Here is a 22,434-nt window from a genome sequence, read left to right on the forward strand (position 1 = left end):
AGGATTTTTTTGTTCTTCCCAGGCTGGAGTTCAGTGGTGTGATCTTGGCTCACTGCAACCTCTGCCTGCTGGGTTTAAGTGATTCTTCTGCCTCAGCCTCCTGAGTAGCTGGGATTACAGGTGCCCGACACCATGCCTAGCTAATTTTTGTGTTTTTAGTAGAGGTGGAGTTTCACCATGTTGGCCAGGCTGGGCTTGAACTCCTGACCTCAAATGATCCACCCATTTTGGCCTCCCAAAGTGTTGGGATTACAGGCATGAGCCACCGTGCCAGATCCCAATCTAATTTTTTGATCTCACTTCCCGAGCTAGCCATATCTTACATTCTCCATCACTTTTTTCTTACTTCTTTTTCTCCATCAACACATCAAATAATTATCAAATCTTGTTGATTCTAAGTCTAAAATAACTCTCAACATTCTGCCTTTCTTCTTCCCTGCTGCTACTTCAATAAGTCAATTTCTCTCATCTATGATACAGATGGTGGAAATTGCTTTCCAACTGGCTTTACTGCTTCCCATCTCTATCCTTTCCATTTCTTCTTCATTTTTACAAAATGCACATCAGATTATGCTATTTCTGCTGCTAAAGTCTCTAACGAACCACCACTACTTCCAATATTCTTAGTGAAGCTTAAAATCTTTTACATTCAGTCCCCAAGAAGTCTTTCCAGACCTCCCTCCCACTGACTTCCTCACACACTTTTCACCCTGGCTACAACACATGATTCTGTGTTCCTGGAGTAAACGCTGGACTTCACCACTCTCCTTGTCACTCCTCACATTGTTTCCTTGATGACGAAGTCTTGTAGTCTTCATCTGTTCTCACTCTACATAGCCATCAAAACATATCTGTGTGTGTGTGTGTGTGTGTGTGTGTGTGTGAACCCCTGGGTTCTCTGGTGCACACATGTGCATATATACTCAGTGTGTGCTGGTAAATGTCTAACAATCAGTTCTCTGGGGAAAAAATCCCCCAGTACTGTTTGCAGATTTCTATGGTATAAATTTCCACCATGGATGATTACAGCTACCAACCTGATGTCACTGGACTTAGGGCTGGGAAGAGACACATACCTTGGTCTTCTTGAGCACAGTAGAAGCTGCATCCAATGTACCATTATTGTGTATATTTATATATACATATATGTACATATATACATCCAAAAGCATCTTTTTTTTTTTTTTTTGAGACGGAGTTTTGCTCTTGTTACCCAGGCTGGAGTGCAATGGCACGATCTCGGCTCACCACAACCTCCACCTCCTGGGTTCAGGCAATTCTCCTGCCTCAGCCTCCTGAGTAGCTGGGATTACAGGCACGTGCCACCATGCCCAGCTGATTTTTTGTATTTTTAGTAGAGACGGGGTTTCAGCATGTTGACCAGGACGGTCTCGATCTCTTGACCTCGTGATCCACCCACCTCGGCCTCCCAAAGTGCCGGGATTACAGGCATGAGCCACCGCGCCCGGCAGCATCTTTCTTTTGAGTTCAACTTTTTAATTCTTATTTTTATTTTTTTAACTTTTAGTTTCCGGGATACATGTGCAGGTTTTTTATGTAGGCAAACTCATGTCATGGGGGTTTGTTGACAGATCATTTCATCACCCAGATACTAAACCTGGTACCAAATAGTTATCTTTTCTGTTCCTTTCCTTCCTCCCACCCTCCACCCTCAAGTAGACCCTAGTGTCTGTTGTTTCCTTCTTTGTGTTCATAAGTTCTTATCATTTAGTTTCCACTTATAAGCGAGATGGTTTTCTGTTTCTGCAGTAGTCTGCTCCATCCATGTTCCTGCAAAAGACATGATTTCTTTCTTTTTTATGGCTGTAAACTCTTCCATGGTGTATATGTACCACATTTTCTTTATCCAGTCTACCATTGATGGGCATTTAGGTTGATTCCCTGTCTTTGCTATTGTGAATAGTGCTACAATAAACACACATGTGTCATGATAGAATGATTTATATTCCTCTGGGTATATACCCAGTAATGGGACTGCTGGGTCAAATGGTAGTTCTGTTTTTAGCTCTTTGAGGAATTGCTGTATTGCTCTCCACAATGATTGAACTAATTTATACTCCCACTAATAGTATATAAATGTTCCCTTTTCTCCTCAACCTTGCCAGCATGTTATTTTTTGACTGTTTAATAATAGTCATTCTGACTGGTGTGAGATGGTATCTCACTGTGGTTTTAATTTGCATTTCTCTAACGATTGATGATATTAAGCTTTTTTTTTTTTTCATGTACTTTTTGGCTGCATGTATGTCCTCTTTAGAAAAGTGTCTGTTCATGTCCTTTGCCTACTTTTAAGGGTTTTTTTTTTCTTGTAAATTTGTTTAAGTTCCTTATAGACGGTAGATTTTAAAGCTTTGTCAGATGCATAGTTTGCAAAATTTTTCTCCCATTCTGCTGGTTGTATGTTTACTCTGCTGATAGTTTACTTTGCTGTGCAGAAGCTCTTAAGTTTAATCGGGTCCCATTTGTCAATGTTTGCTTTTGTTGTGCTTGCTCTGGGCAACTTTGTCCCGAAGTATTTGCCTGTTTCTCAAGCATGTCTTTGTATTTATATCAAGCACGTCTAGTAGTTTTGTTGTGATAATTTGACAACTCATATTTAATTCTTTTTTTTAGTAGTTCAGGCCTATTTAAAAATGTCTTCAACCTTTGAGCTAAAACAATGAAAGATGGCATTATCTAAATAGGAATTGAAACTCCATCAACCAAATTACGAGTGGAGGGGAGAGAGAGAAAAAAAAGAGAGAATGAGAGAGAGTGGGGGAGAGAGAGAGAGAGAGAAAGAGAGAGAGAGACAGAAAGAGAGATCCCAAGAGAGAAATTATATCTATTTTTTTATTTTTTCTTTATTAAATATTTTAGTTTTCATCATCTTCATTAAAGACATAGAGACAAAAAATATGACCGTCTGCTTTATTTTGTAGTCCACCTCTGTTTTCTATCTCCTACTCATTAGATTCATGTATAACAACAGGTCTTTCTGTAAAGTATCAATGGAGGGTAACATAAAGAAAGGCAAAATGACTGAAAAGTCGTAGGGATTCTGGAAAAGGTTAGAATAGCCTGGCTAAGCACAGAGTCTCTCAACACCTAAATGGTTTGAAAAGCAAAACTTGGATGCTGTATTAAGATATTATTAAGTCAGGCACCCTTATTTAAACAATTAGCTTTGCACATAGAAGTCCAATGCACAATGATATGTTTTCCCTGTAGATATCCATTACTTTATGGACTTCAGCCATGACATATATACCCATGGTTTGGAATGTTGACAATTTAATAGGAAGTTCTGGTATTGTAACATCTCTGTTCAAAAAGCCACCCTTGGCCCCATTGCTTAGAGCAGAGATTCTACTTCTCTGCCCTGGGTGCCATGGGATCCAGGCATGCCACAAATTGGTTACAGATGTGCTGAGATATTGATCCCCTTGGCATTTGGAGCAGTTCCAAGCTATGCGTGCAGCCAAAGGCAATCTCATCCATTCACACCAGTGTGCTCTATAGACGTGGTTATTTTCTATGTGTGCCATGACAAGGAAAAGGCCAAGAGGCCCTAGCTCTGGATATAGGCTCTAAAGTGTGCACAGCATTCAGCGCCTTTTTCATCTTGTCCATGCTCTTCTCTTCCAGTCTGACCTCTGGCAGCTCCCCTCACACACAGCCCTTTCCCACCCTCCAGGTCTACCACCACCTCCATTTCCTGAAATCCTTTACTTTGCCTCCCGTGCTTTGGTCCTTCTGTTCATCCGCTGTTTCAAGCCCTTCTTCCCCATCTGCACCATGGATATCTTAGGACTCTTTAAAAGATAGGGCTGATGCCACCCCCTCCGTGAAACCATCGGAAACTCTCTAGCCTGAAACACTTCCTCCTTCCTCTGTGCTTCCATATACGTTTAATTGTTACCCTCTTAGGCACTTGTCACATTCAGCTTCAAGCGATAGTTATTTGTGTGCTTGTTTTATCCCCCCTGTTAGAGTGTAAATGGCTCAAGAGTAGAGACCATTTTATTTATCATTGCTCCCCTCCCAGTGCTAGCTGGACCTTGCTCATTCAATCAATGCTTATTAAATTGAATTGACTCTGCAAATGCAAGAGGGAGGAGAAAGTCACTTTATATTTATCACACCTCTACCACATGCCAAGCACCTTGCTGGCACCTTAAATGGAATAATGCAGGCAGTCTTCACAATATCCCTTTTGAGACAGGCAATGTACAGATGAAGAAATTGAGGAATAGTTAAGGTAATTACCTCCAAGTAATAAATTTCACACTGGAAAAAAGGAACTGCAGAGCAGTGCCCTGTTCAGGTGTCTGAGAACTTGGCTCTGTGAACATCAGCCTGACCATGCAAATCTTCAGAAACAGGGGCTTGCTGGAAGCCTGCTTAGAGAGTTTGCTGTGTGAACTGCCTTGCTCATAGAGTCCTGGCAAGAGTTTCATTTCATGAACTGGAAAATAAATCATCCTTTCATCAACAGGGAAATCCTTTTCCTTGAACCAAATCTGAGGTGACTAGGACAAAAGGAACAGAAGGGGCCAGGGGCGGTGGCTCAAGCCTGTAATCCCAGCACTTTGGGAGGCCGAGGCGGGTGGATCACGAGGTCAAGAGTTCGAGACCATCCCGGTCAACATGGTGAAACCCCATCTCTACTAAAAATGCAAATATCAGCTGGGCATGGTGGCACTTGCCTGTAGTCCCAGCTACTCGGGAGGCTGAGGCAGAAGAATTGCCTGAACCCAGGAGGTGGAGGTTGCGGTGAGCCGAGATCGCGCCACCTGGGTAACAAGAACGAAACTCCGTCTCAAAAAAAAAAAAAAAAGGAACAGAAGAAAGTTATTTTTCTTTTTGCTCGGAAAAGAATCTTTTAGTGAAGCTTGAGTGGAAATACAGAACCAATGTCTATAAATGAGAAATGCTCTATTTGGATAAACGTTTTCCTCTGTTCTTTCTTGCTACACTGTGATTTTGTTTGTTATGTTTCTGTTTATTTATATTACTACTTATTTAACAGAGTTTTTAAAAAATATAGATAAGTTATGTCAATTATGCCTCAATACAGCCAGAAAAATGAAATAATGACTGTTTGAAATGCAATAATAATATCTTATAGCATTTATAATATAATAGAGGTACAAAATATAAAAACAGTAGCAAAAAGGAAGAAAAAGTTATAAATCATTATAAAATTCTTAAGCCATAAAGGCTGCAATTTAAAGTAGACTGAAATAAGTAAGAGTCATATTCAATTCTCTAGGATAACTACTAAAACATTTCAAAATGTTTAACTAAACAGCTAGCAGTGGAAAAAAGATGAAAAAAATTTAATTTAAAGGATGGCAAGAAGTCATGATGCAATGAAGGACTGAAACAAAACATTTCCTCTCCCAGTTTTAAGCTATCCTCCTGCCTCAGTCTCCTGAGTAGCTGGGACCACAGGTGTGTGCCACCATACCTACCATGCTCACCATGCTGAGCTCAAGCAATTTGCCCACCTAAACCTCCCAGACTGTTAAGATTACAGGCGTGAGCCACCACACCCGGCCAAAACAGAACATTTCAAGTCAGGTGCAGAATTTTGAAAAAAAAAAAAAAAAAAAAAACCAAGATTAGATGATTTAAGTAATTCGATTACATTAGTTTTAAATAACTTTAGTGTGCAATGTTCAGAGGTCCTGACTGGCCAAGATTTGTATGGTCTCCATCAAGCATTTGTTGATGTTCAGTGTTACTTTATTCATCTCTAAGCTGAAAATTGCATCCTACTGTTGAGGATGAGTTGACGGGTTCAGTTTTCCTTGGGCTTTCCATGCATTGAGAACATCAGTGATTCAGTTCATCCTTCTGTGGGACTCCCAGGTGCTGTGGCTCTCGGAACCTCATGGTCAGCAAGGAAAAGTAACTGAACTAGTGATAATAGCCACTTGCATTTGTGTTGAGCTCTGTGACTCACATGGTGCTGTCACATCTATCACCCCATTAGGCCTTCACAAGCAAGGCCTTGTGGACTAGGTATTCTTAGGAGCACCCTACATGTTGTAGGAGTAAGAAGCTATTGCTCAGAAAGGTGAAGTAACTTGCCCAAGGTCATATGGCTCAAGGTGGGTGGCAAATCCAGGACTCAAAACCTGAACTGGAGAATTTTTCTCAGTTTTCTGTTGGTGTAATTAAGGAGCCGCCAGGCTAGAGGTAAGTCTGGGAGTGGAAATGAAGGTAATAAAATTTGAGAGACTATGGAAGGAAGGGGCTTGATGCCAAGGGTAAACATATCATAAAGGAACTTTTCAGATAACTGACTTCTGTATTTACATGCTATAATATTCACCTAAACCTGTGCTTGTTTGATATTTTAAAGGAGGGAGGAAGAATGACATTTTGACAAATGTACTTTTTTGCATTTGATAATTTGCATCGGGCCAATTGTCAGTGAGTCACCAGTGAGCACTATTCCTGCAGAATACACTGTTGCTTCACAGGACCTTTTTATATTCTTGATTCATTTTCCAGGCTTACCAGCTCTACATACTTTATAAACTTCTGAAAGGAATAAAACCTGAGGAGAGGAGGTATTAGGTTTAAGGGGGCCACTTTATTGCAGGAAGTATGAAAGTAAAAAGTTTTCAAACATAAGAAAAGTTTAGCTGCAATTTCCACCAATACATTTTCACCTCAAAAGGTATTAGCTTTCTACGTATTGCATGTTGAGTCTTCATCTTAGAATAGGGCTGCCCATTAGAACTTTGTGTAATAACGAAGATGTTCAGTAATCTGTGCTGCCCCATATGATGGCTTCTAGCAAATTAATTAAATGAATTTGAATTTAAATAGCCACATGTGGCTAGTGGCTACCACCCGGGAGAGCAGTTTTAGAAAGTCGTTTGCTGATGTCAGTCTTCAGCTCATGATTCACAGCATATTGATATAGAAGACAGGATTTATAAAAACCTCTACATTTTCTGGAATGTTTTTGAGGATAAGGATTCTCATTTCTCAATTAAAAATAGACACTGAAAATCATGATGAATGTATATTTAAATAATAATAAAGAGAGACTGGAAACTTAGCTGCATTTACTATCTTTCCGAGTGTTGTGAAGTCTCAATTCAGTGATTAAGTGCTACAAATTTCTACTTTCCTTGGGAAGAACACTTAGGCTCATGAGAGTGTTAACTAATATAATTGTTTGGTAAATGAAAAGTCAAACCTTGGATTTCTGTATTTCAGAGCATAGAAAAATCAATGATTTCTTATCAATAAATCTCTTATAATTTTTTTTTTTTCTGTTTTAGGACAGGCTCTTTTGAGGCTGTGGAATTTCTTCTACATAGTGTAATGTATATTTATTCACTAAGATAGCTATCTGAAGCACGTGGGAAAACTGAGAGAACAAATGAATGATAACCAATTGTCTGCTTACACAATTCCACAGCGTTTGGCCTTGCCAGAGGGGCCAGTCTCTGATGAAAACACATTCGTGAAGTCTCCAGATGAGATTCCATGACTGTGATAATTGTCACATGCCTGTTTATTTTTCCCTTGAGAAACTGAATGCATTAAAAAAAAGATCACAACTAAACAAAAGCATATCAATAACAGGAAACTGTTGGTGAGAAATACCCTGACGTTCCTGTAAATTCACGTCACCAGATTCCCCAGGGACAAAGGTGCATGAACTGCATGGGTAAATAATTATGATTTAATACAGAGACCTTGCAATGCTGTTTATAGTAAAACAACAAAAAAGAATTGTTTCTAGAGGCACAAATAAGCAAATAATAGAAACACATATCAATATAATCAGGAAGTGGTGATGTTATGTCTAGGTCAGTTACTGAAAACAATTTGTAATCATCAAAGTATCTCCTTTGCAATTGCAAGCAGCATGAGGTGGGACCTTAGGAAGAAGAGAATCCCTCATCCATAGGGTGATTAGAAATGGTAGAGAAAATGAAATATTCATCCTGGGGAATTTCTGAAAAGGTTTCTGCATCATGACACCTGTCTGTTTGCAGGGTTTTATTCCCAAAGATAATGAAAGGGAGATTAACGAGTTTCTCCTTCTTTCTTAAAGAGGATTTCCAATTGGAGGACAGTGTCAGCCTTGTGAATATGTGTCTATGAGTACATGTATGTTCCAACTAAGAAAAGAAATGGGTGGCAGTGTTTCAACATATTTAAGGCCTTTCCCCTCTTTTTTTTTTTTTTTTTTGACAGTCTCACACTGTTGCCTGGACTGGAGTGTAATTGTGTGATCTCGGCTTACGGCAACCTCTGCCTCCTGCGTTCAAGTGATTCTCCTGCCTCAGCCTCCTGAATCACTGGGACTACAGGCGCCTGCCACCACGCCTAGCTAATTTTTGTATTTTTAGTAGAGACGGGTTTTCACTATGTTGTCCAGGCTGGTCTCAAACTTCTGACCGCGTGATCCACCCACCTCGGTCTCCCAAAGTGCTGGGATTGCAGGCATTAGCCTCCGTGCCCGCCCCCTCCTTTTTAAATTATAAATGATGTTTTTCTTGACAAAAATGGGAAAACCATATTTTTAATTTTCCCCAGAATCTACTTACTATAAAAAGCATTATGGCCTTTGTTAGGTAGCTGCAGTTTTTTTTTTTTTTTTTTTTTGATTCAGAGTTTCGCTCTTGTTACCCAGGCTGGAGTGCAATGGCGCGATCTCGGCTCCCGCAACCTCCGCCTCCTGGGTTCAGGCAATTCTCCTGCCTCAGCCTCCTGAGTAGCTGGGATTACAGGCACGCGCCACCATGCCCAGCTCATTTTTTGTAGTTTTAGTAGAGACGGGGTTTCACCATGTTGACCAGGATGGTCTCAATCTGTTGACCTCGTGATCCACCCGCCTTGGCCTCCCAAAGTGCTGGGATTACAGGCGTGAGCCACCGCGCCCGGCGGTAGCTGCACTTTTATGGGGAATGGGGTTGGGGTAGAGGGTTTGGAGAAGGGAAACAGAGGGTAGCAGGGAAAGTTAACCAGAATTCTTCCCTGAAATCTCTGCTTTTTGGGGGATGGTGGGATACAACTCTGGAATCCTCAATTTTGAGTTCTAGGCAGTTTTAAAAATCTACCCATTTATGCAGCCAAAAGTGATCTCACTTTGTTTGTCCTTATGATCATTTCTCCAGTTCTTAAAAGATCCTGTGGCAGGCAGAACAATGGGCTCCCCAAAATGTCCACATCCTAATCCCAGAAACTGTGAATATGTTACTTTACATGACAAAGGCGATTTTACAGATGTGATTAAATTAAGAACCTTGAGATGGAGACATTGTCTCAGATTATCTGGATGGGTCCAGTGTAATCATAAGGTTCTTTATAAGAATCACAGAAGAAACAGGACAATGGAAGCAGAGAAAGAGAGATTTGAAGATGTCATGCTGCCAGCTCTGAAGATGGAAAAAGGGTTTATGAGCCAAGTCGGGTGACCTCTAGAAGCTGGAAAAGGTAAACCATTCTCCCATAGAGCCTCCAGGAGCAACACAGCATTACCACCCCTCACTTTAGCTTAGTAAGACCCATTTTCGACTTCTGACATCAGAACTATAAGATAATAAATGTGTTATTTTAAACCTCTAAGTTCATGATGATTTTTATAGCAGCAGTAGGAAACTAGCATTGATCCAAAATGCTCTCTTATGTTAAATGGCAGTGTTGGGTCTGTCAAATTATTTCTCAATTTTATAGTTCTAATATTAGAATATTAGGTTGCACATTAGAGTCCTCTGGGGCACTTACAAAACACCAAGGCCAGGACTCCAACCCCAGTGATTTAGATATAGCAGGTCCAGGGTGGAGGCAGTGAACTGGTATTTAAGAAGCTGCCGCCTGGTGCAGTGGCTCACGCCTATAATCCCAGCACTTTAGGAGGCCAAGATGGGTAGATTGCTTGAGCCCAGAGCAGCCTAGGCAACATGGTGAAATCCTGTCTCTACAAAAAACAGAAAAATTAGCCAGATGTGGTGGCATGAGCCTATAGTCCCAGCTACTTGGGAGGCTGAGTTGGGAGGATTGCTTGAGCCTGGGAGGAAGAGGCGGCAGTGAGCCAAGATTGCCCCACTGTACTCCAACTTGGGTGATAGAGTGAGACTTTGTCTCAAAATCGATCAGTCAATCAATAAAATAAAATGAGATAAGATAAAAATGTAAAAAGCTGCCAGATGATTCTAATACTCAGCTAAGGATGATAGGCCCCTTGTTAGGAGACTTCCTCCTTTGTATGTTCTCTTGGTGTTCGAGCTCAGGGAATGTGACTTTGATCAATATAAATAAAATGGATCATTTTACCATTGCCAGGGCAGTAAAAAGTATAGTCTAATTTCTTTGTTCTTTAACATTATGTTTGATTTTTGTCTCTATCTGAATATAGTAATAATACATCCCCTGGGAGTAGATGTCTTGGAGGCAAAGCCTCCTCTGTCTTTCTTTCTTCCATATTCTTTGGGTATCAGTTTCTATTCAGATGCAGCTGAAAATGACTCCCCCAGCAGGGATCCCTTGCAACAGGAGTGTGATGCTCATATAAAAGAAGTGTTGAGTTACAGACAGTATGTAGCAGGAATGGTGTCAGGGATCAGGGAGTCATGCTCAGGGATCCACCATTCACTGAGCCTATGTGGTCATTGAGAGAAAGATGGAATTTTGCTTATACATAGTCCCGGAGGGCTCTGTTTCTAGTATCACAGTGGAAAGAGAGTTGAACTGAGCACCAGGCAAACTGCTCTAACCCTGGTTCTGCTTTCTATTTTAATAGTAATAGCTCCCCCGCACTGTCTATAGGTACGAGGCTGAGTGTTTCATGTAGTGATAATCTCATTTAATCATCTCAGCAACCTTGGGAAAAGGGTATTAATATTGCCAGTTTTACATTGATACATTTGGATTTTGCAGATGCAAAAACTGAAGTCTAGAGAGATTAAGGAACTTAGCTTAAGGCCCCACAACTAGAAAGTGATGAAGCTAGAGGTTGAATCTAAGCCTGTGTAATCCAAAGGTCATAGTCTGAAAAACTGGAGGAGGCAGCAGGGTACAGTGCTGGAGTGGTCCTGCACAAACCACTTTTCCTTTCAGAGCCCCACTTTCCTTTCTGATAACATGAGAGGCCTGTGAAATACTCAGCATAGTGCCATGAAGCCTCTCCAGCTTGGCCATTCTGGAAATCTGTGGATCAGGGGTTTAGCCACTTCTCTAGGGCCATACTCAGACAGGCAGAAATTTTGTTCTCCTCCCCAGGAAGCTCTTCTAGGGGCATTATGGCAGGCATTCTTCCTACCCATGTTAAGACTGACTTCCTGGTGTCCCCTGTCATGCTGAAAAGCTCTGCTACAAAGCCTCCAAGTGGATTGAGCTAAAGAGCTTGATAACTCAAACACGTGTTGTGGTAACACAACTGGGATGGCTAACAGTTTGTGAAGTCACTACTCAGACAGCCAGGACTGAACATGGGGGCCTTTGTGGGTTGTAGTCACGTAGAACTGAGCCTCCTTCTGGATGCTAGGCCACTTTTGGGCTCTTTATCATTGTTAACAAGCAGCTGGAGAAGAAGACGTTGCAATTTTTTCAAAATTACCAAGTAGAACAATACACAATAGGATTTTTTTTTAACCTTTGAAGTTGATTTGTATTCTTGGTGAAATCCCCATCTGGACTTTACCAAGAATCAAAAGAATTCCCATAGGTATTACTAACAATAGTAGTGATAATAACCAAGGATTTATAATGAGAAAGGCATGGCTCGTGTCTTGTGGAAAATCCTGATCCCCAGTGACAGAGTCAGCACTTTAAAATACATTCCAAAAGGTCTTGTTCTGAGTAATGTCTGATCACTTCCAAAAAGTTACATTAAGAATGAGAGAGATTCTTAGTTTTGGTTGCTCTTTGTTTCATATACAGAGAGTGCCCCAGTTCTTCTTGGGCATAAGCTAGAAAACAAATGGTATTTCCTGGTTGATCCTTGTGGCAGAGATTACAGTGGTTCATGAATATTGTGCTCTCCTTCTCTTCCTGGCACATGGCTTACTACATTCCCAGCCTCCCTCACTTTTAGGTATGGCCATGTGACTGAGTTCTAGCCAATGAAATGTGATTGGAAGAGATGGGTGCCACTTCTAGGCCTGGCCCAGAAAATCCTGCTGCTACTTGTAAACCTTCTTTCTTTTTCTTCACGTGAATGCCAATGTCTCTGAGACCTCTGAGGATAGAGCCACAAGATGGAAGACAGCTGGGTCTTTGAAGGATCGTGTGGAAGGCCACCTGCTGACCAGGAAATTCTGACGTGCTAAGCCCCTGCTATTTGGAGTTTATTTGGTCCAGCAGCTAGCAGTACTTATCGTAACAGTCTCCATCCAGAGTAAGCACGGCACCTTTTTTGGAGACAGGCTGAGCAACCTCTTCTAAGGAGTTGAGAATGGAAGAGAGTGAGAAGACAACAAAGCTGATGTGATATATTATGTTTTCTATGCTGATGTTTTATGTATTGATGACAATACCACCTCTCTCCCCAGTTCAAGGCAGGTCAAAGCAGAAAACTCAGGGAGAGGAATGTGCAATGGTCAAGAGACACAAAGGCCATTTTCTTTCTTTCTTTTCTTTTTTTTTTTGAGATGGAGTCTCACTCTGTCGCCCAGGCTGGGGTGCAGTGGTGCAATATCAGCTCACTGCAACCTCTGACTCCCTGGTTCAAGTGATTCTCCTGCCTCAGCCTCCTGAGGAGCTGGGATTACAGGCACATGCCACACCACGCCCAGCTGGTTTCTGTATTTTTAGTAGAGATGGGGTCTCACTATGTTGACCAGGATGGTCTTGATCTCCTGACCTCATGATCCACCTGCCTTGGACTCCCAAAGTGCTGGGATTATAGGCGAGAGCCACTGCGCCCGGCCATAAAGGCCATTTTCTTACTAATCCTTAGTACTCTGGGTAAGACCCTGGCTTGCTCCCACTTGCTCTCGTTCTTTCTCTCCAGCTCCCCATCTGACAAGTGCAAGATCAGTTCAAGGGCACAGCATATTTTAGTCCATCAATTTGATAGACATTGATGGATGCACTACTGAAAGTATGGCAATCACTATCTAATTGCTGCTGACAGTTACATGAGAAGGGAATTCCCGGGTTCCTTAGGTTAACTCCTGCCATTAATCCATCTATAGCTCATGGACCAGGCGAAAGGACCAGGGATGGGGAGATGTGGGTTTCAATCTGAGGGAGGAGAAGTCCTTGCCCTGAAAGTGCATAGCTATCAATAAGCCCAGGAGGAAGGAATAGGAACATGTGTGGATCAGTTCATTTTATCTTCACAAGAATACCTTGTTCTAAGACAAAGTCTCTGTGATTCATATGGCAGCACACTCCTAGTCTCCTAGAGTCTTACCTTCTAGGCAATCCTCTTTTGCCGGTGCCTATAAACTACTCAATATTTGAAGGATCTGGATGGAATTCTATCTCCTAAATCACTAATTCAGCCCTTGTCAGGAGTTAAATTGTGCCTTCCCTCCTCCATTTATATGTTGAAGCTCTAACACCACTAACTCAGAATAGTGTCTGTATTTGGAGAAAGGGCCTTTAAAGAGGTGATTATGCTAAAAGAGGTCAGTTGGGTGGGCCTTAATTTTATCTAACTGCTGCTCTTATAAAAAGAGGAAATTTGGACCCACAGAGAAATGTCAGGAATGTGCACACACAGAAGAAAGACTGAAGACACAGGAAAAGGTGACCATCTGCAAGTCAAGGAGATTGTCCTCAGAAAGAACCAAACATGCCAACACTTTGATCTTGAACTTTTAGCCTCCCAAACTGTGAGAAATAAATTTCTGTTAAGCCCAGTCTGTGGTGCTTTGTTATGGCAGCCCCAGCAAAAGAATGTAGTCGTCCTGCACCGTCCATCTCTTGGGGTACATGTAAGTATATGTAAACAATCACAAACAATCAGACAAACAAGAGCAGAGTAACCCATACCATTGCTTTGTCTAACATTTGATCCTTCTTGTTAGGCGTGAGCTGGGTTGCATTTAACAGACAAATTGAGGTTCTGGTTGTTTTAGCGTTCACTTCCTGAGAGCATTGTTGACAATTTCATGGTGCACTGCCTTATCTAGTTAAAACAATTCAGGCTTTCCATCATCTCTATATTTAGAAATCATCTGATGTCAAAATATATCTGATGTCATTTGCCCACTAGATTTCTAAAAACTTGGAGTGGAAGATAAGATCAACTTTTTTTCCCTTATTTACTATGTATCCAAGACTTTGCAAGCATATGATTTTTTTTTTTTGTCATGGCCATTCTGCTCTTACTGTCATTGTTTGCATGTTACAGGTAAAGAAAATGAGACTCAGGAAGGTTAATAACTTGAATTAGGGCATGATATAGTAAATGATAACACTGGGTTGGATAGAGACTGTTCAGCTCCATTGCTTTTGTCTGTGAGTGGCCATCTCAGTTGATAAGTGGCGAAGTTTGGCTCGTGAAATTCTTTTAATAATACTTGCTTTAAAAATAATCACTTTATAAATTTCCAAAACATTCACGGCAGGTAGATAAGCAGCAAAGTGATCTTCTTTCTATAGTTGAGAAAAAGTAAGGCAGAGAGAAACCAAATGAATTTGCCCTTGTCACCTAAGAAACGTGTGACAGAAATGGGAATATAGATACCATGATGATGCCTTCCAGTCTGGGTTTCCTTGTCCTTGAAGAGTACAGAATCCTTTGGTGTAGTATGGGAGTCTTTTTACCTTCTTTCAGTGGTCATAAGCAAAAGCAAAAAACCAAACCCCAAAGCACATAAGGAAGCACAGGCTTCCGGAGCACTACACTCCCATGGTTTCCTTTTATCTCACTTTTTCTCTTCACGTTCTTTTGCCAGATTACCCTCTTCTCGTAATGTTGGAGCATCCCTGGCTCTGTCGTTGTATGTCTCCTTGACCCAGACTAACTCCCTTGGTCACTCCACCTAGCCTCATGACTTTAAATACCATCTATATGCAACCAAAGTATATTTCCAGCCCAGGCTTCTTTGCCAAGAAAAGAGGATAACCTCATATCCTCCAGACTCATGCATCCAACTGCCTACCTGATATTAATGTTTGGATTTCTAGCAGCTTTCTCAAAATTACCATGTCCAAAGCTGAAGTCCTAATCTTCCACCCCCATGCCAATCAGGCCTGGTTAGAATCAACAACGACAACAACAAGCAACACAATGCATTTCAATACTGGCAAATTTCAGTGTTGGAAGGGCTGGAAGTGCAAAAGGGAAAATGGAGGTCCAAAAGCAATAAAGGAGGAAGGAGCAATACCCAGAAGTCAGAAGCTGTGTGCACTTCCATGCTGGAGCTCACAAGCTTGCCCTGCTGGAGATGGTGTTGTGTTAGGTCTGGATCTTCGAGATCAGTCCTGAAGCTGCTAGAAATCTGCTGCCCCTACCTGGGCTGTCAGCTTATGGAATCACCCGTACCCACCTTCATGTCAGCAACTGCTAGCAACTACAACTTTACCCCAGAAGTAGGAAGACTGTCTTTTCTTTTCACCTTCTGATCTCCCAGTTGTGTCTCCTAACGAGAAGCCAAATTGCAAAGGGGCCTGGGAAATGTAGTTTGCAGAATCTTGGCCCCAGAAGTATGGACAGGAGTATAGAAGGGCGAGTGTGGGGCTGAAAGATGAGTTAATAACCAAGTGTACTCTCCAAACCTGCTTCCTTCCCATTCTTCCCCGCCTCAGTTGAGGGTAATTCCAAACTTCCAGTTACCCACAGCCAACATTTTGATGATATTCTTGACTTGTTTTTATCCAACACACAACATCCAATCCATTAGAAAATCCTATTGGTTACATCTGTGAAATATATCCATAATCTGATCATTTCCCATCACCTCCACTGCTGCTACCTTGGCTGAGGCAACCTCTTCTTTTGTCTGGATTCTTACAATAGTCTCTTAACTGGTCTCCTGGCTTCTGTTGAATCCTGCAGCCTTCTTACCATGGCAAGCATAAATTAGGCTATGATTCTGCTCTGTCCCAAACCTTTCAGTGGATCCCCTTTTCTCTCTGAATAACCAAAGTATTTAGCATGGTCTATAAGGTTCTATCATCTACCTTCCCCCGGCTCCCACCCCATTACTACTCTGACCACAGGATTAATGTCCCGTTTAAAATTTCAGCCCGACCGCTCTCAGCACTCCTGTTCCCCTTTCTTTTTCTATGGGCATTTATCACTTTCTCATAAAGAACATAGTTTTCTTATATCTATTGATTATTGTCTTTATCCTCCTGATAGAATGTAATCTCCCCAATGGAAGGGGTTTTTGTTCATTTTGTTCATGGATGTATCACAAGCTAGAATGGTGCCTGATACCACATAGTGAGTGCTCGATCAGTATTTGTCAAGATCATTATCAAGTGTTATAGAAAGACACACATATATGTATGTGTATATATAAAAATCATAACATTGTAATACATAGATACAGATTATAAAGACATGCTTGTAATACATATTATAAAATATACTTATTTATGTCTATTCCAAAGCCTCTGCCGAATGAGGAGGGAGGAGGAGAAGGGTAGAGGGAGAAAGAAAGCAGGGAGAAGGAGAGAGTAGGAGACAGAAGAGGAACAACCCCTTAAAGTTGTTACTCAAGGAATGTCCAATCTAATAGCATCTACCTTCTAACCGTGTCTTCCACCCTCATAACTCTTCTCCCTCATCCCCTGTCCTAGCGCACTTTGGACTTTTATATTCATTTGGACTTTGGCTTGTTCAGATCTTCAGATGATGGACACAACTGATCTCTAGGGCTTCTCTTGGTGTGCTGTTCATAGAAAGAAGTCATAATTTTAGATAACTTAAAATCTTCATGATAAATTTGCACAGACAGTAGAATTTTCTATGCTGTACCATCCCCTGAGTGGTATACTAGTTACTACCTGACCCTTCAAAATAGTTATTGACTCCTGTCGGGTGTTGTACTTGCTTGGGTGTATGTCCTATCTCTCTGGGGAGGACAGTGTTGAAGCAGCTGTCCTGTGATCTGTTTTCTCTCCCCATTACTGGGGGATTCTCAAGGGAAAGAGAAGAAGGCAAGAAGCTCACTGAATCTCCTTGTCAGCATGGTACCTGGACCTCTGGGAAATACACTGATGCTATTTCCTAGGAGGAGAGTCTTTTTCTGTGGATTGCTCTTAATAGGATGTCTTTGGTTTGCTTAGGAAAACACACCTGGGCTCTACAGCTTTATGAAGCATCATTGCTTGGAGATTGTCTTGTAAGCTCTACAATTCTCTTGGATTTAAATGAAGCTATATCATGTCTCTTTTGTTTGCTGTGTCAGACAACCTGTGGCTCTCATGGAGAGGCATTGTCTATTCTAGGCCAAAATGCACACATCTAATGCGGAAAGACAACCCAGGGAGCTGAGTGGGATGCCTCAGATCTCTTTTGGCTTTGCTTCCTGAATCCTTATATCCTTGGATTATTAATAAAGCTTGATGTTGGGTAAGATCTCCGATTCATGTGAATTTGGTTTGAAGATTCAATCCTTTGCGTTAGCTCACACTCCTACTACAACATAAACCCTTGGAGGACCAGAACTCTATACAACTCATCTCTCTGTTACGTGAGCCTGGCATTGTGTCTTTAATATGGAAGTTGCTCAATAAATAAATACAACACAATAGATTAAAGGATTGATGGGGCATAAAAAAATCAGAGGTAAAAAGCTGGTGGGAAATGTAGGAAAATAAATTTATGCAAAGGCAAATGTCACACTTGCCAATACACTGACCATTTCTGTACCATTCTTCCAACTCTGGGTATAATGTATTTTAAATATAAATGTGGTTTATCTGCCCATTAAATTTGACATTGATGTATATGAGAGCAATGAAAACTAGAAGATTGTTTTGGCTTTTAAAAGTTTTTCCATTTAAATTTAATTGTAAGGCTTCTGGACATAATTTGTATGCTGCTTAACTATTTTGGTTCATAGCAGGTCATCAATCAGTGGCTGTATCTAGTAGTACCAATTTTGGCTTTCCTCAGCCTTTACCACATTCATCATTTGCAGTTCAAATTGATTCCTGTAGAGAAAAAGTAGTTTATATTTTCCTCTAACAAAAAAAACAGCTTGTCCAGGCATGAAACCTCAATTTCAATTTGTTCCATTATGGCTGTGAATATAAGTATGATAGGGCATGTTCCCTCCTTTACACAGGGCAAAAAACTCATAGGTATGAGGTGTGCATGTATGTGTGTGTTTTGTAGGTACTGTATGTCTCTAAGTATTTCTTCTATTGGTCTACAATTGTGGCCCAAATCAAAATCACCAACTCTGCTGTCACTTCTTTATATTAGAAAGTGTATTGTAAGGACTCAAGTATAATCCAAAAAGGGAAAACAAATAATACAATGACCAGATAGACTGGGTAATGCCTCTTTCACATTCCCCCAAAGTCAGACCCCTTGGGGACTCCAATGCTGACATTTTATTTAAGAAGAGATTCCAGGGAAGAAGATGGGGGAGAGGAGGAAGTCAGACAGTGAAGGGAGAAAAGCCAATAAAAGTTGTATTAAAGAGAGAATTACTGCTGTTGGCAACGAGGCCTTCCACCTGCTGAAGATCCCCTAAGGAAATGTAAAAAATACACTTCAGGACTATTCCACTGAAAGCTGGGTGCTTATCACTTGATATTCACTCCTCACTGGTGGAGGGTTGTCCTTGAAGCAAGATGCTGTACATGGGCTGAGCAAGTTCCTATGGCAAAGGAGAAAGTCCCAGGCAGAGGGCAAAGGATGGGGGTACTCAAGATGGACATAGTGAATGGGACCGTTCACCAGTGCAGCTGTGGGTGAACTTGAAGAGGGTTGAGAGGATATGGGTTTGGGCATCAGCAGTGTCTGCATCAGTTGGTTTATCCTGTGAGCTAGAGCAAAAGTGTGAAAGAACAGAGCAGAGATCAAGTACAAGTTGATTTGAGGAAAGGGGACAGGATGAGGAAGAGAAAATTGAACAAAGATTGGAATAAAGCTTCCTTGAAGAGAGAGAGTCGAGGTGAGCTGTCAGTATTGAAAGCTCTGGGTCTGAGAGTTCCCGGAAGATGGACAGAAACTGTGGGGGACACACTTCATGGGCGGTCTGGTACCTGCTCTGACCTTTTTGGTCTTTTTGAACTTCGGAGATTCCATGAACATAATGGGTGAGTGGAGAGTGTGTAACGCAGAGCTTTGGGAAGTCTCCCTCCCAACCTCATCATCATGGTGGATTTCTCTCTTAGATCGGTCACCTTGGCCAGTCCCTTGACTCATCCCTCAGCCTGAGCTTGCTTGGTTCCTTAGCTCTCTCTCCAGGGGCTGTTTGGGCACATCTGCATGGGGGTGGAGTCAAGTGGATGAGACCCACCTTTCCACACCCTGACTGGGTGGGAGCACAGCACCAAAGCTGGTTAATACTTCACACCCCACTTGTGTTTTCTCACCCTGTGCTTAAGCTTTCAGGATGACTTGGGCCCTGTGAACAGTTTTTTCCAGCGAAAGTGTAGGTTTTCTTTATACTGATACATCCACTTTTCAGTGTGGCTTGCCCCTCCTTTCTCCTGAATGCCTGTTTTAAGGTTCAACACAAATTCAACCTAGCCTTCATGATTCCTTACATTAAATATGTAATATAAGTAATAAAATGTAGCTGTAGCTGCTTAAGTCTCTCTGCCTTTCATCCTTCTTCATTCCTCCTTCTTCTTTCTATTCTTTTTGTCATCATCAGCTTAATTTTTTTCTAGCAGAGCTCATATCACTCCACTCGCTTGCTCAAAATTATTTGTTGTTTTTCCAGTGCAAGCCAATTTAAGCAGAAATCCCCAAGCTTGGAAATCAAGTTTGCTCATAATATGGCTCCAGCTCAACCTTCTTAAATGTTTCTCACCGTGTCCACTCTTACATCAGTTGTCACGACCGTCCTGTGGACTGTTTGTCTCCAATCTGTAGACTTTTTTTCTGTTAGCAGACTCCTTTTCTTAAATTATTAATGAGTTGCTCATGTTTAAACACTGAGGCATTACACACACACACACACACACACACACACACACACAAATTTGGATTTACAGCTTCTTTGAAACACTGAGAGATCTGGTGACACTGGGTTCACATCTTCACACTCAACTGAATATGAGCAGTGGCTAGACCGTCAGGAGAACCTGTGTGCTGGTCCCTCACCCACTCACATCAGTTATTTACATAACCTTCTAATCCTCTAAAGACGCTTGCAGCCCACCTCTCTAAATGCCCTAAGTTAGCCCGACTGTATAGCTCATTGTCCTGAAAATATGCCCCAATTTTTTGAGCAGATGCTGCCAGTGCCCAGCTTATATACCCATGGCACTTATCATTTCCTTAACTGTCAGTGGCTTTCCATTAAAATCATCTGTGACTTTGCTGAGTAATTCTCTACCCAGAAGCATGACTGCCCTACACAACAGGTAGACCAGAATACCAGAGAGTTGATGCCCTTAAAGGCAGCCTACAGCTGGTGACAATGGAGGCATATAGACAAATACTTCAACTCCTTCACCCCCATGTGAACAAGCAGTTTCCCACAGGCCTTCCCTGGGATCAAGCACCATCTGCCCACAGCAGTAACCTGCTAGTGTAACATACATTATTTTTTATATTTAATACTTATTTATTTCAAGACAGAGTCTCACTGTGTCATCCAGGCTAGAGTACAGTAGTGCTATCTCGGTTCACTGCAACCTCCACCTCCTGGGTTCAAGCAATTCTCGTGCCTCAGTCTCCCAAGTTGCTGCAATTACAGTTGTGCACCACCATGTCGGACTAATTTGTGTATTTTTAGTAGAGTCGGGGTTTTGTCATGTTGGCCAGGCTGGTCTCCAACTCCTGACCTCAAGTGATCCAACTGCCTTGAACCACCGTGCCCAGCTGCGTGTAACATACATTAAGTTGACTTCTTTCCTCTCCTCTCTCACTTCCCCACTCCTCTACTGAGTTTCTTGGACTCACCTCTCACATTAACTTTGTACTCAAATCCTTGTCTCAAGTTTGACTTCTGGAGGAATGCTGCTAACACATCACAGCTAAACCAGCAATCACCCTATTCCCTGACACAATGTCCTCCTGCTTTCCCTTACCCTGCAAACTTCACTTCGTTTCCACAGTCCCTTCTGTCCCTCTGAGTAGAACCCAAATAGTTCTTCAGTCACAAAAGTTTTCCTCATCACTTTCACACGTAGATTTGCTTAAGCATGGAATGCTGATGAGTCCTGCCTAATGAGGACACATGCAAAACCCAGGAGTAAGGAAAGTGGACCTTTATCAAATGGGACATGAGAGGCAGTGGATCATTAACTACTTTTCAACCATGCGTCCTCTCCGGGATGAACTGTTTTGAGAGATTATTAGGGTTTGCAGAGAATGATTCTGTGGGATTGCTTATCAGTCACATTCAGTAGCAGCGAATTTGATAACCCATATTGTGTGTCGGCTCTTCTTTCTTCCCTGAATAGCAACTCATGCCCCTTGCTGCTGCTCTCTGGGACTGTGCTCCCTAATATTGTAGTAACACATAAACCTTTGTTTTAAACTCTAATTTCTGAATCCCCAGGCTAAGACATCTACTATGTAATATTGACAAAAACAGACAGTCCTTTGAGTGACACAATTATGCACAATTAATTTTTGTACCTAACATTGTACCTACTACTGTGTCTTTTAACATTTAATAATAATAGTTGAATTCTCCCATTAAAAAGCATTCATTTGCTGCACATCAACTGAGTGGATAAAGAAACTGTGATATATATATGTGTGTGTGTGTGTGTGTGTGTGTGTGTGTGTATGATGAAATACTGTTCAGTCATAAAAAGGAATGAATTAATGGCATTCACAGCAGCCTGGATGGGATTGGAGACTATTATACTAAGTGAAGTTACTCAGGAATGGAAAAACAAACATCGGATATTCTCACTCATAAGTAGGAGCTAAGCTATGAGGATGCAAAGGCGTAAGAATAACACAAGGGACTTTGGGGACTCAGGGAAATGGTGGTAAGAGGATGAGGGTTAAAAGACTGTAAATTGGATTCAGTGTATACTGCTCAGGTGATGGGTACACCAAAATCTCACAAATCACCACTAAAGAACTTACTCATGTAACCAAACACCACCTACTCCCCAGAAACCTATGGAAAAAATAAAGCATTCTTTACTGGAGCATTGGTGGTACTGCATATAATGAGCTAGTATTTTTATGCCTGGGGGGGTATGAAAGTCATAATCTTGGTTTCACAGACAGATAATCCAACAATCTCAACTAATAACCCACTTGTCATGTGTTGGTTCCATGTTAAGAACTATTTTGGGGTTGGAGAAAGAGAGGAAGGGAATCGAGGAAGGGGCAGATTG

Source organism: Sapajus apella, unplaced genomic scaffold (assembly GCF_009761245.1).
Source record: "Sapajus apella isolate SASKATOON/1434 unplaced genomic scaffold, GSC_monkey_1.0 scaffold1, whole genome shotgun sequence".
NCBI classification, from domain to species: domain Eukaryota; kingdom Metazoa; phylum Chordata; class Mammalia; order Primates; family Cebidae; genus Sapajus; species Sapajus apella.